Source organism: Lactuca virosa, chromosome 2 (genome assembly GCF_052849685.1).
Source record: "Lactuca virosa cultivar CGN04683 chromosome 2, Lactuca_virosa_CGN04683_v6, whole genome shotgun sequence".
Classification (NCBI taxonomy): Eukaryota; Viridiplantae; Streptophyta; class Magnoliopsida; order Asterales; family Asteraceae; genus Lactuca; species Lactuca virosa.
Window position 1 is genome coordinate 197,191,189 of NC_136427.1, and position 13,927 is coordinate 197,205,115.

General features: G+C 33.8%; 1 long non-coding RNA gene and 1 pseudogene across 1 annotated transcript; one reads left to right on the forward strand and one right to left on the reverse strand.

The window, feature by feature from the left end:
* Positions 1-212: 212 nt before the first annotated feature.
* On the reverse strand, positions 213-1,169 carry LOC145158113 (uncharacterized; annotated as a pseudogene).
* A 10,057-nt stretch (positions 1,170-11,226) lies between these two features.
* On the forward strand, positions 11,227-12,189 carry LOC145156712 (uncharacterized). The gene is made up of 3 exons (XR_013736876.1): positions 11,227-11,341; positions 11,419-11,468; positions 11,717-12,189. It is a non-coding gene; the product is annotated as an uncharacterized LOC145156712 (long non-coding RNA).
* The last annotated feature ends 1,738 nt before the right edge of the window (positions 12,190-13,927 follow it).

The window sequence follows — 13,927 nt, forward strand, 5'->3', positions numbered from 1 at the left end:
AACATACTTAATAAAATAGATAAAATAAGTTACAAACACGGAAGATGCAAACTACTTAATTATTCTTCAGTGTTGAATTTTTTCCATATATGCTCAATCAAATCGTCTTTTAGAGTGTTATGAGCATCTCTATTGCGAACTTGTGCCTTGTTGGTCATATGACTGGATAGATCTGTAATTCGTTGAGTAGAGTATTCACATGATTGTTCGTATTATGTTGTTATAAATTTGGATGGATCATAATAATGAAGGTATGTGTGTCGTTCATCCTTAACTATCATATTATGAATGATGATACATGTAATCATAATTTTACCCATCATATCTTTGTCCCACACAAGACAAGGGCGATGAAGAAATGCAAAACGAGCTTGTAAAACTCCAAATGCCCGTTCAACATCTTTTCTAGTAGCCTCTTGATGTTCAACGAACAACTTGTGTTTTCAAAGTTGTGGAGAACTTATTGACCTGACAAAGGCAGCCCATGAAGGATATATGCCATCAGTGAGATAATAAGCCATATGATTTTGTCAATCATTCATAGTGTAACTCACCTTTGGTGCTCGAACTGCCAAGACATCATCAAAAAGAGGAGATCTTTGGAGGACATTAATATCATTGCATGAACTTGGTGTTCCGAAGAATGCATGCCATATCCATAAGTCATATGATGCAACAACTTCCAAAATTATTGTTGTCTTACCGCTTCTACCTGCATATTGTCCAACCCAAGTGGTGGGACCATTTTTCCATTCCCAGTGCATGCAGTCAATACTGCCTACCATACCTGGAAATCCACGTTCTTCTCCAACATGGAGCAGTCGTGCCAAATCATCTTGATTGGGGCATCTAAGGTACTCTTCACGAAAGCATGAAATAACACCATCCACAAACTTTACAAGATCATCCCTTGTTACAGTCTCACTCATTCTCAAATATTCATCATGTGCATCTGTTGATGTCCCATACGCCAACACCCGCATAACTCCGGTACATTTTTGTAATGGTGAAAGACATTTTCTGCCTGTGGCATCATGTCTTTGTTGAAAATATCAGTTATTGGCTGTAATAACTTCCACTATACGGAGAAATAGTGGTTTTCGCATTCGAAATCTACCTCGAAATTTTTCTTCACCATACGTTGGGTTGTCAACAAAGTAGTCTTTCATCAAATGTGCCTCACCCTACTCACGTTCCCGATCACAATACCTCCTTCTTGCTCTTGGGTTATCTCTTACGCTCATATTTTATATGCCTATGAGTAACTCACTCATGATAACATCAAGTTTTCGATTTTGTTGAACAACTCGCGCTTCCCATTCATCATATTCATTCACATTCGATGAACCAGAACCATCTGATGAGTTTGCATTATAAGACATTTTTCAAATTGATTAGAAATGAAGTGTGAAATGAAGAGTTAGATGTGGATATGAAAGTATGTAATGGTTATACTTTATTAATATAGGAAGAATATTGATTTTTTTTTGTTGTTAAATGTTAAGTAAAGATAATGTTAAAATAGTTTATCTTGATAAAATCCGAGGATCCAATAAAATGATGACACATCAGAGAATCTTGTATATATAAGATAATGACATATTTTCTAGATGATAAGATTATACTGAAAAGGAGTGGTGTCTCTGAAAGATGATAATGACAACCATGCATTCAATAAAGATGATAATGACAACTCTGCATTCAATAAAAGCATATAATATATATTACAAATACATTAAAAGCATGAGATACAAATACATAATAAAATATCTTACAAATACATTAAAAGCATACTGAAATTAAAACATACACTAAACTATAATTAGTTTCCATAAAACTTAGACATTAGAAAACGTTTCATGTTTTCTTCTTCAGGCGACAATTGCTCCTTTTGTAGAAGTGTGCTCAAATGGAAACTTTGCATCTTTATTAGCTCCCTTTCATCCATTTTTTGCTCCCTTTGTTGATCCAAGTCGAGTTTTTTTTTTCATTACTTCTACTTCACTATCTCTACTAAGCCTCATTGCACGAAGTTCTGCAACAAATTCATTAGAAGACTTACCTTTTTCTTTTCTTCTAGCCGCATCTCTACCTGTTGGACGTTTAATTGTTGAACCACCAATATTTTCCCCTTCTGTGTTGGATTGGACACAATAGTCTCCTTCTTCAGTAGACCTTGATCTTTTTGTGCTACCACAAGTTTCTTCATCATCCACTTCTTATTCAGGACGTGATCGTGTTGCATCATGATCTAGATGTAGATCCCATTTTCGATGCTTACACATAACCTCATTAAAAACAATCGTGTCATTGAACTTGCTTCCACTTGTCTCATATAACTTATGAGCTTCATTCTTAACATTTTTCATACTCATTCCACTTCTTCTTTTTCTATATGCTTCTCGGTAAACACCAACCCATTTTTCAGCCGTCTCCTGATAGGGTAAGGTTCATTAACGATCTCCCCAGTGCCCCCCTCCTCGTCTGATCCCTCATCAGAATCCTCCTCCTCGTAATCCATCTCTTGGTACTCTTCAGGATCCTCTTCTAGATCCTCCTCATGAACCTCTTCTGGTTCCTCCCCGATCCATCCGTTGGCCGCCATGGCGGGGTAGTAAGGGTCTTTGTGGTGAAATTCGGCCATATCGTCTGTGCAAGAATAGAGGTATAAGAGACACATAAAGAATCTAGGTTTATGGTTCTATAGTATCATAAAATACTCCTATAGTATTTTAAACTTTATGTTTGATCCTAGAGTTTCTTTGTATGGGGTGTTGGTAAGTTTTAGACTTGTTGTTTACCACGACTATTCCCAAGCACATGTTAATCACATCTCGGATAAATATAGTTGATCAGGATATAATTATCCAAGATCTAATTACATACCACCTAGGCCTACTCGTAGTGTTCAACTTATCTTATTACTTTTATGTTGTTCTTGTTATGACACTGTTCTAGTATGTAGGTATGTGCTTATACTTTACTAAAATATCATCATATTTTCAAAGTATACTTATGCAAAATGTTTTAGTCAGAGTGTTTTAGCCCCATTGTATTTATAGTTGTATATATTACATGGTTTGATATACTTAGTTCACTATAAACAATGCTCTGATACCAATCTGTCACACCCCCAAACCAGAATGGCGGAAATGTCCGGGGGTGGATGACTTTCATGTATTGTATCATAACATAATGAATAATATTGATCCAAGCAACACAACCATCATAAATATAATTAGGAATATTACATAGTATCCAAATGTTGTTGTTTCAATTCCAATTACATTATGACAAAAATGAATAGTGTGATGTTGTAACGTCCATCCTCACAACCTTGTGATTACCTGCTTAACGATTCCCTGAGAATATAAGTAGTTTTGAAAAAGTGTCAACAATTAAGTTGGTGAGTTCATAAGAGTTTTGTATGTGAAAAATATGTAACTTTTCCTTGTAAAATGATAGTGTATGTTTCCAGAAAATCCAATATTTTCTTAAAAATGAGCTGTAAGTCTTAAACCCTAAGACCAAAAATGTAAGTAGTGTTGTACTAGAAAATAGTATCATGTAGTTTTATTATTTATATAAAACCATTCGAAGGTATGTTAGCACCGTAAACCAAATGTATTGTTAATACCCCATGTGAGTTATTATAACCGTGCTAAAAGACATAGATGGCCTGCTATGACATTCTTCAGGCGTCAGAATGTTAGACATTTGTCACCCCAGACCTCCCGGTCTAGCTGTTTGTCAGTCCCGTATAGATCTATACACAAGTATCACGCTCTCTTACGGGAGATTCTGGTTATAATACAGGACTTTTGTAGGTATTTTGGTAGGTACGTGCAGACTATTACTCATAAAATTGTATTAACGGGTTTACATATAGTGTAATGAAAACTCTTTTGCATGTGGAAGTATTACCTTTCCATAGTAGTTACATAATGTAAAATGATTATACATTTAATTAATTATATGTTTCGTCCAAAATGATAAAATAGTGTTAATGACTCATAAACTATACCAATTATAGTTTATTATAAAGGTTTTGTTACGTCCATTTATATAATCATATATATATATATAAATACATATAAGTTAACATGTCTAGATGTTTTAAAATATTATATCATATAAATTTACATCTAACACAAGTATAAGAACATCTAGTACGATAAAGCCAATTTCTAGTTTTTAGCCCCTTTTAACGATATTTACCAGTAACTAGTAAAATATAACTTTGTAAAACTTATTCTTACCTTTTTGGGATATTTAACTCAAGTTAACTTTATATGTTTAAAACAATATATTTTTAGTCAAAACCCACAAAAATGGTGTCATAAACTAGTTATGACCATTTTTGCTAGAAAACCCATTTTTACATAAAATGATAGATTTTTGAGTTTTCTTTTTGTAAAACTAAATCTTTGATTTTTTTGACTAGTTTCAAGACATATGTCCCAAATAACATTTTTTGGTTTGTTTCACACAAAAATGGTGAAATAACTAGGTTATAACCATTTTTGCTAGAAAAGCCATATTTTGTTCATAAAACCCTAGTCTTTATAGTTTTTGTGGTTATAACTTATTCTTAAGAAACATATAGCATGTTTAAGTTTGTTTTTTGTAACACTCTAAATTTTCAAATAAATTTTTTATTTTTAAATCCACACAAAACACAGTTTAACATTTCTCAAACCCAACTTTGTAAATTGTTCCAAACACAAAACAATAAATTGTTTAACATTATACCAGAATCCTCCAAAAACACAATCAACTAGCTGGTGTGTACAATCATGCCGGTGCCTTCCCGTGATCCTGAGATGTACCTGAAACACATTTCACACAATACTGTAAGCACAAAGCTTAGTGAGTTCCCCAAAATACCACACACAAATAATTAGCCTTTCATGGCTATATCTCAATAAGGAACCTCCGGTCAAGTGTCTCAGTGAGGACCCTCCGGTCTCACAGCTCGGGTTGGACCCTCCAGTCATGTATCTCATTGAGGACCCTCCGGTCTCACAACTCGGTTTGGACCCTCTGGTCCTAACTCAATAAGGCATAGAATAATATACAACATGAATCATAAAGACATGATGCATAATATATCACATAACTCAGTATAAGCGCATAAGATCCTCCGGTCAATAACTCAGTCAAGACCCTCCGGTCACACTGTATTACCACTCAGGTAGGTATAGTGAGAAGACTCGCCTCGTAGGTAAGACAACTATGTCTCGTACTCAACGGTCGGTCTAGACTCCGCCTACATATATCATAATCATCTTTAATTAACACGGCCGCACATAACAACTCTAAAGATGTTAAGCTAACCCCCTTTACTAATTCTCGAAAAGGGTAAAAGACCATTTTACCCCTCCATGGTCTCCAAAGTCCACAACTTGACCAAACCCAAAAAGTCAATGGAAGTCAACGCTTAAGTCAATAGTCCATGTTGACCCAATTCGTCGAGTACATCTATGCGACTCGTCGAGTTCCTCCTGTTCTCAGAAAAATCGGGAAAATCCAACTCAACTCACCGAGTTGTCTCACCAACTCGTCGAGTTTGCACAACGTCCAGGATAACGGGGAAAACCCTAACCAACTCGTCTAGTTCCTGTAGCCTTCTCTCTCATTTCGACGTTATTAAGCGAGATTAAAGCCCCAAACTCTAGATCTAGCCTTCTAAGGCTGAAATACCACGTAAAGTTGCAAGCTTTACATCCATGCATGACATATAGGGCTAAGTTTGCCAAAACAAAGCTTCAACAAAGGGTTTAAGGCATGGAAGTTGGCCAAAGCTTGATAAAGCTTGAGTCTTTAGGCTTAAAGGGCCAAATAATGTCCAGATCTGAAGTCTTAGCTTCAAGGTAATCTCAAAACCAATAATGACTCAAGAAAATGCTAAAAATGGCCATAAACTCTCTAATGGAGAGATCTAACAAACAAGTGATCAAGATAATGGCTTTTTACCTCCAAATGGTCGTAAACACTGAATGGATGCCGGATCCAAATAATCCTTCTTGTTCCAAGCCTTTTACTCCTCAAGTTCCTTCAAAGAATGCACCAAAACACACACTCTTAGCCTCACTCTCTCTCACAGTGGAAGATAGCTCGATTAGGGTTTGTCTCAGGGTGATAAGGTGATGAGGGAGGCGAGGTAGAGGACTTAAGGTCCTTTGAATAGGATGCAAACCCTAAAAATTAGGGTTTTCTCACTCGTATCCAACTCGTCGAGTTCGGTCCACCAACTCGTCGAGTTGGCTCTAAAACCATGCGGCCAATCTCACTCTCTACTCGACGAAATGGGACCTCCAACTCGTCGAGTTGCCCTGACAATATGCATAAAATAAACATTTAAAATTATATCTAGGAGTCGGTATGTTACATTTTTCTTAGTTTTGTATTTCAAACTAACATACCACATATAAATGTTCAAGTAACTAGTAATAAACTCATTTCAAGCAAATAATACTTTATATACAACATAGAGATGAATCATGCATAATAACTTGTGTTGATATACCATTTTACTTGTATTCCCCCCCCCCCCCCCCTAAAACATGAAAATCTCGAAAATATGGGGTATGAACTCACCTTGAGTGGATTCCTTAGTGGATAAGGAGATGAAGATGAAGATCCTCAAGCTTAGAACACTTGAAGATGGCTGAAGAACACTTGAAGAAGGTATTATCTTATGGATTTTAACACATGTTAATGTGTGTAAATGTAGTAAAACTAGTATGATTGTGTGTAAAATCACTAGATTAACAAGGAAATGCTTACCAAAAATCTAAGAACCAACTTATGAAGTATTATCCTTGAAAGATTGGAGCTTGTTCTTGAAGGAGAAATGAAGAATATGAAGAAGAGATGAAGATGAAGAGGAGGGGGGGGGATTCGGCCACAATTAAAAAGGAGGAGAGGGGAGGGGATGACGGGTGGGGTGGTGGGGCGTTGCATGGTTATTTGATGGTTAATGACTTGGTTACATGTTGGGTAATGTTTTTGTTGGAAAAGATGAGACAAGTCTTGTCTAGTTATGGGCAAAGTCAACTTTCTTAGTTTTTATAAAATGTTGGTATTGTTTTTATAAAAAGTGTGATGTTTTATATAAAAAAAAAAGTGTGGTAACATTATGTATAATTACTTAATTTGAATCGTAAAAATTCAAATTATTATAAAAACTCAATATCATCAAAGGTATTAGCACATTGTGTTATGAATATTATTTTTTTGCCAAAATAATATATACTTGAATTATCAAATTTCGCGTTGTGAATCCTACATAGGATTTTTATTCAATAATTGATGAAAAACGATGTACTTTGTATTAATATTCGTAAGTTGTACATTAGGAATGTTAGGAACCCTAGCGCTTATCTTAAAATCCTAATACTAGTCGAGTTGACTTGGCTGACTTGTTGACTTTGTTTGATTCTGAGTTGATAGTTGTCACAACTTGTGCCCATATTGATGTTTTTTTTGGTTTTTTCCACGATGCTTATCTTCACTAACGATGCAATATGCTGACATTAAAGCGATATCTTCATCAGCATCCCATTTATCGCCTCTTGGGTTTTTTCCGGTATTTTGTGAGGTTTGAATATTTTCAGTGATAGGGAATTGATTGTGATTTTTGAAAAATTGAGAGCTTTCATAACCTTGAAAGTTTTGATAATCTTGAAATCGTCAAGATTTAAAATGAAATTTGGATTCATGGTATCAAAGAAATAAAAGGGTTTAGAAATGAAGAGTTAAGATGAGATATGAACTATATTAATATTATATTCTATTTATAGAGAAAAAAAAATCATGAATTTTAGTATTTTTTTCAATTTTTTTTTAGGATACTATTGGATTTTTAAGGATAATAACTCTTATCAAAAAATCTAAAAAAAATATATACAATTAGCCTTTGATTGTTAAACACGTAGCAAGAAAGTTTGGTGAACTTTTGGTGAAATTGGATCGTCCATGTGGTCTAGGCCGCACATATACATTTAATTTTCATTTTTTTAATTAAAAAGTGCCGATCTGTTCGTCACTTTGGACTGATGGGGTAGTCTAATTACACCACACAAACAAAATTAAGGGTTCCAAGAAATCAATACAAACATAGTAGCAGGAACAACCAAAAGTGAGTCGGTTTTTACCAATGCTCGGCCATCTGAACACAAATGGAATGAATCGGGTTGATTGGAAGTGGAAGGAGATGAAAGCCATGGATCAAGGAATTTATTAATAAGTTAAATAGAACACCGGATTAAATAGTTCTAAAGTAAATATTCATCATGCATGCTTACAAAATTATAATGTACATTATATCTTTGATAAACTTTATCCGTGTTAGTTATGTAACATATTTATTGAATTTCATATACTTATTTCGTGCAACAGATCACAACTGTTTCCATGCTATTTCCCTTGTATTTTCTTATTTGCCACCTTTATTTTCTTCTTTTGCGAAAAAATTGAATTATGTTTGATATTGATTAAAACTCGAAGAGAATCACTTTTCAAAATTATCCCAAATGAAAACATACGTCCGTGACTAATGGAACTACACTCTATACGATACCCACAGATATGATTCTTAAAATGAATTCTCGTCACAGAAAATTAGTTTCACTGTTTCTAGCTGTTTTTGTCTCACGCATTCATGTTATTTAATGTTTTATGTCTCTGTTAGTTAGTGTTTATGTCCCTGTTTTAGATCAATAATGAAAATTGGGTTAATTATATAATCGTGTTAGTTTGTTTTGGCTTAAGTTTATGTGTTTTAAGGCTTATTTTGTAATTGTTTTATAAGAAATAAAACAAAGTCCACATCATCTAACGAAACGACTATAACGGTTGTTTGTTACTTTGTTTTGAATACATTTTGGATAAGTTTCGACCAAGTTGACCACTTTTCATCCATGATCCATGACTTTCAAAATTTACTTGTTTGAGCCGTTATAGATAAAACAAGAAATTGACTTTATATGTTTGTTGAAAGATTATAAGCTTCTCTGTCATCAACAATACTTGCACCATTCTGAAAAATAAATCACATCTTTCCATATTTTCTTTCTTTTTCTAAGAAAGATAATAGAAAAAAAAATCTTACTCTAATAGTACCCTTGTTTCCCATCTCATTTTCCTTCCCTCTCATCTCATGTTAAATTACTTCTTGATGTCTTTAATTTATCTTGTATAGTATAAGCTAACCAATAACCATAACATAAAGCTATGAGTTGTTATATCTTATTGAAACCGAAATAGGTTACTCCATTCAAAATCGGACCTTCACTAATAGAGAATGACACAGTCTTGTAACTTTGGATATATTGGGAAAGTCTGATAGTAAAGAAATCAATTTGTACATCTTGTATCACATCTTTGACTGAATTATTATTGGGGATAATGACTTAAAAGGGTAATATATTTTTTGATTTGTACACATTTGGTCACTGAATTTTTTTTTCGTCCACATTTACCCCTTCAACTTGTTAAACTGTACACATCCAGTCCTTATGACCGGTTACTCCAGGTTAGCCGGGAAAAATGTCTTAATAGGGTAATATATTTATCATTTTGTACACATTTAGTCATTAATATTTTGTACACATTTAGTCCTTAATATTTTTTTGTTTCAAAATAAGTCATTTTTGTTTTTGTACTCATTCAGTACTTATGAATGATTTCTTTAGGTTTTTCTCACGACATCTTACGTGGGATAGTCATTGATGAAGTGCAGGGTTGTTGATGTTTATGTGTAACGTCTCATTTTCACAACCAAAGATTTTCATTTTTAAATAAGGCAAAACTCCCTAATTATAAATCCATTATTAAGAAAAAGCGTTTATTCCAAAATACATTTATAAAAAATCAGAGTAATATAAGAAACGCGGAATCCTCAATACTATTGATGAGTGTGTAAAGTCATGCCTTCACACGATCAACGATAGAACCTGAAAACATAAACAACTGGGTAAACACAAAGTTTAGTGAATTTCCCTCAAAATACCTGATACAACAAATGTATTATCATGCATAATGGACCCACACTCATCAAATTGGAATACCTTGGCCCAATCAGTCATCGGACTGGAATGCCAACATGCAACGGGTCCAATCAGTCATCGGACTGGAATACCTAGGGTTTGTCGGCATGCCGCCTTAACCCAACCGCTCTTCTCGTGCCTCCGTGCCTACGGCTTACAGCCGGCCCGCACCAGGTATCTTGGCCTACAACATATAGCAAGACCACCTCAACCTATCCCGCCACCATATGGCTATCCCACGTAAGATGTTGTGAGAAAACCTAAAGAAATCATTCATAAGTACTGAATGAGTACAAAAATAAAAATGTCTTATTTTGCAACAAAAAAAAATATTAAGGACTAAATGTGTACAAAAATATTAAGGACTAAATGTGTACAAAGTGAGAAATATATTACCCTATTAAGTCATTTTTACCGGCTAACCTGGAGTAGCCGGTCATAAGGACTAAATGTGTACAGTTTAACAAGTTAAAGGGGTAAATATGGACGGAAAAAAAAGTCAGTGACTAAATGTGTACAAATCAAAAAATATATTACCCTTTTAAGTCATTATCCAATTATTATTGGTACCAAAACCAACTCCAATAAATTTATATTATTTTTCATTCCCACGTCCCAAAAGTTTCTATTTTTTTAAATGATGCAACTTGACCTACTTCATAAATAAAGTTATATATATAAGAGTATGTTTTATATTCGTTTTTTTTTAATTTTGGTAAAAGATTTTAGTCAAATTGTTGTTCTTAATTCATTGTTTATTTTATATATGTTATGTCGGATAAAACATTCTACGTCAAGTTGTTCTTAATTTGTAGTTTATTTTATTTGATTGAAAATATGATTAGGAAATTGTAAGCATAAACGTATTATTATTGCTTTTGATAAAAGAAAATTTTATATTAAAAAAAGCTAAGTTTCTTTTTTTAGGGAAAATCAGAACCTGCATTTGGGAAAGCTAATGCAGAGAGAACATGAATATGGTATGATCCAGCTCAATATACAACAAACAATTCTTACAATTTATATTTACTCTAACCAATGCAGAAAGTAGCAAGTACGATTTTGGCTTTTAGCTTCCTCTTTAATGGGTTTTACCAACAAACAAAAGAATGTACGATTTTGGCATCTTGATTTGCCTTTTAAGTAGTGGAGCTCCATATCATATTTGGTTCAGCTACAGAAGACTGAATACTCCTTCTCCTTCCTATTGCTATGGTAGAAGCTGCAAGGGATTCTTATTTATAATGGATTCTCACACAATTAAAGAAGTTGGGTCAAATGATGATAAGGTTTCCATTTAGATATCTCTCGGTTACTATTTTGATCGATGGATTCTAATCTTCAACTTTTGTATGTTGTTGTGCAGATTGTCACTCCACATAACATCTTCCCCTGTGGAATCGGTGGTCTCGAAAGGTAAAATCTTCATATATATATATATATATATATATATATATATATATATATATATATATTAACTAATTTGTTATATATTAACTAATTTGTTAGGGGCTAGATCATAAATTTTTGAAAGACAATTTCAAAACGTCTAGGAGCCCATTTTTTTAAGAAGAAACTCATTTGGCCTCTAAAGTTAAAAGTCAGCCTGTATATGTGGACTATATATAAAAAACCTAAATGGATTATATTGCCCCTACATTCAGAATTGCAGGAACCACAACTAAGATGTATATCATAAACTCGATCATGCCTTGCTCAGCTCTCTCGCTATGATCAATCATGAAACTCAAGCTGCGATCTATCTTAAGGGATAAGATCTGTGATGAAGTAATGTAAGTTTGCCTTCATAGGACTACCAAATGAAGTGGTGAGTATGTAGTGGGATGTGATTGTGGTAAATAGAGCTCATGGGGATGGACCGACATCACCAAGAAGAATGGGTTTGATTTTTATGGCATGTGCTTTAGCGAATGGGACTGATGCGGTTGGTCATGCTGTGATCGAATGATTGAGAAGTGGTTTTCTTGGGAGTTTTTTTGCTATTTGGAATTTGATTTCTTTAAAAGAAAGATTTTAGAACTTTAGGATACTTCGCAGATTAGGAACAATTTTGGGAAAACTTGTGAAGCATAAACAAGTTGTATATTTATGGTATTTTCGAACTTCAGTCATTCATTGCTACTTTAAAATTCAGTAATTCATTGTTAGATTAAGAAAACATTCATTCATACCACTGTAATAACAGTCTAGGTTTAATTTAAATGACAAATCATTGTACATATGTTCATATTCGAGTTTTGAAGACTCTTGTTCCTAAATTGGATAATGATTGGCTCTTAATCCTACTGAGCCTAAAATGTAAAAACGAGCCTAAAATGTAAAAACCCTAGGAGTAGATGAATGTCTCATATTTAAGTAAAATTTTTCCCTAAAGTAGTTATAATTGAGAAACGATTAGTTAGAAGATCATTCATCTAACTTAAAGTTACATAAGGTAAGAACTGCATAGTCCCTTAAAATTGGAATAAGAAACGAAAAAGAATCGAACTAGGAAAGATGAGGGAGTTGTCAAGGAGGACGATGATTGATCACATTCCTATAACCGTTGATTTCAATCGCAAAAGGAAGACTGTGAAGCCTGATCGTCATCATGATATAACAATGCTTCCTACAATTTTGATGGGAAAGACGGTATGGTCCATTTAGGTGTTGTTTCATTAATAATGATTTTTAAATATAAAAAAAACATTTAACTTTGTTTTTGGGCATATTTGATATTTTGAAAGCTTAAGAAAAGTAAATAAGATATTTTCAAATTACATCGGGAAAATATGATATTTTGATGTTTAAATAAGGGTATATACAAAATTCTCCCATAAATGAATATGCTAATTGTTGGGGGAATATGGGTGAATGTGACATCCCCATTTTCATGGCCAGAAAATACCGATTGTGTTTATGCTTTATAAAAATCAGAGTACTTCTTTTAATAAAAATGTTGCGGAATTTGTTCCCAGTAAAACATGATAAATATGTTATCAAAGCATTTCCGAAGAAATGTATTTTTATTCATTTTAAAACATTTGGGATGTCATTGTCAATACAGAAACATAAGCATAAACAGAACTTACATTCATTTACACTAGTGATCTACATCTCTTTTAAATCTCTCAGTGTAAAGTAGCTTCATATCGACACCTGTGATACAAATAATCTTGAGTGGGTCAGGTTGGGAAACCTGGTGAGTACATAGGGTTTTCAACCCACAATAATATAATTATTATGTTTAAACATCAAACAATCAACTCAATTACCCATCCCCATTATCTTCTTTACTCTTAAGGATCTACCCTACGAATCAGCTATTCCTCGTTCATTCATTCCTAAGGATTATCCTAAGGAATAAACACGAAATCCATCGTTGCTAATGACACATCTGTCAAGCACAACTGCTAATATTATCACTTAGGCGCATCTGCTAATATTCTGCCGGTATTGTCCTTTAAACGCTACTATCACGGTTATAATGTCCTCTATTAGGCGCAGCTACTGAAACTATCCTTAGAGCGCAGCTGCTAGGATGTTTAGAGTACCTCGTAGATCCAAAAACATCTACAGGTTATGGCGCATCTACCGATGCTCATCTATAGGGTACTAGGTCCATTGCTGCCAATGTCCACCTATAGGGCACTATGTCCACACTACCAATGTTCCTCTATATCAGCTTTCGTCCCTCATCATTCATCTACCCATGTTATACCCAATATATTTGTAGATATAAAATACATATACAATTTAAAACATTTAAAATATGTTTAAAATCTTTCACACAGCATAGACAACAAGTATACAGACAATATGCATACATAGCACGTAATTTATATTAAATACTTCATATCTATGTGTAAGATGAA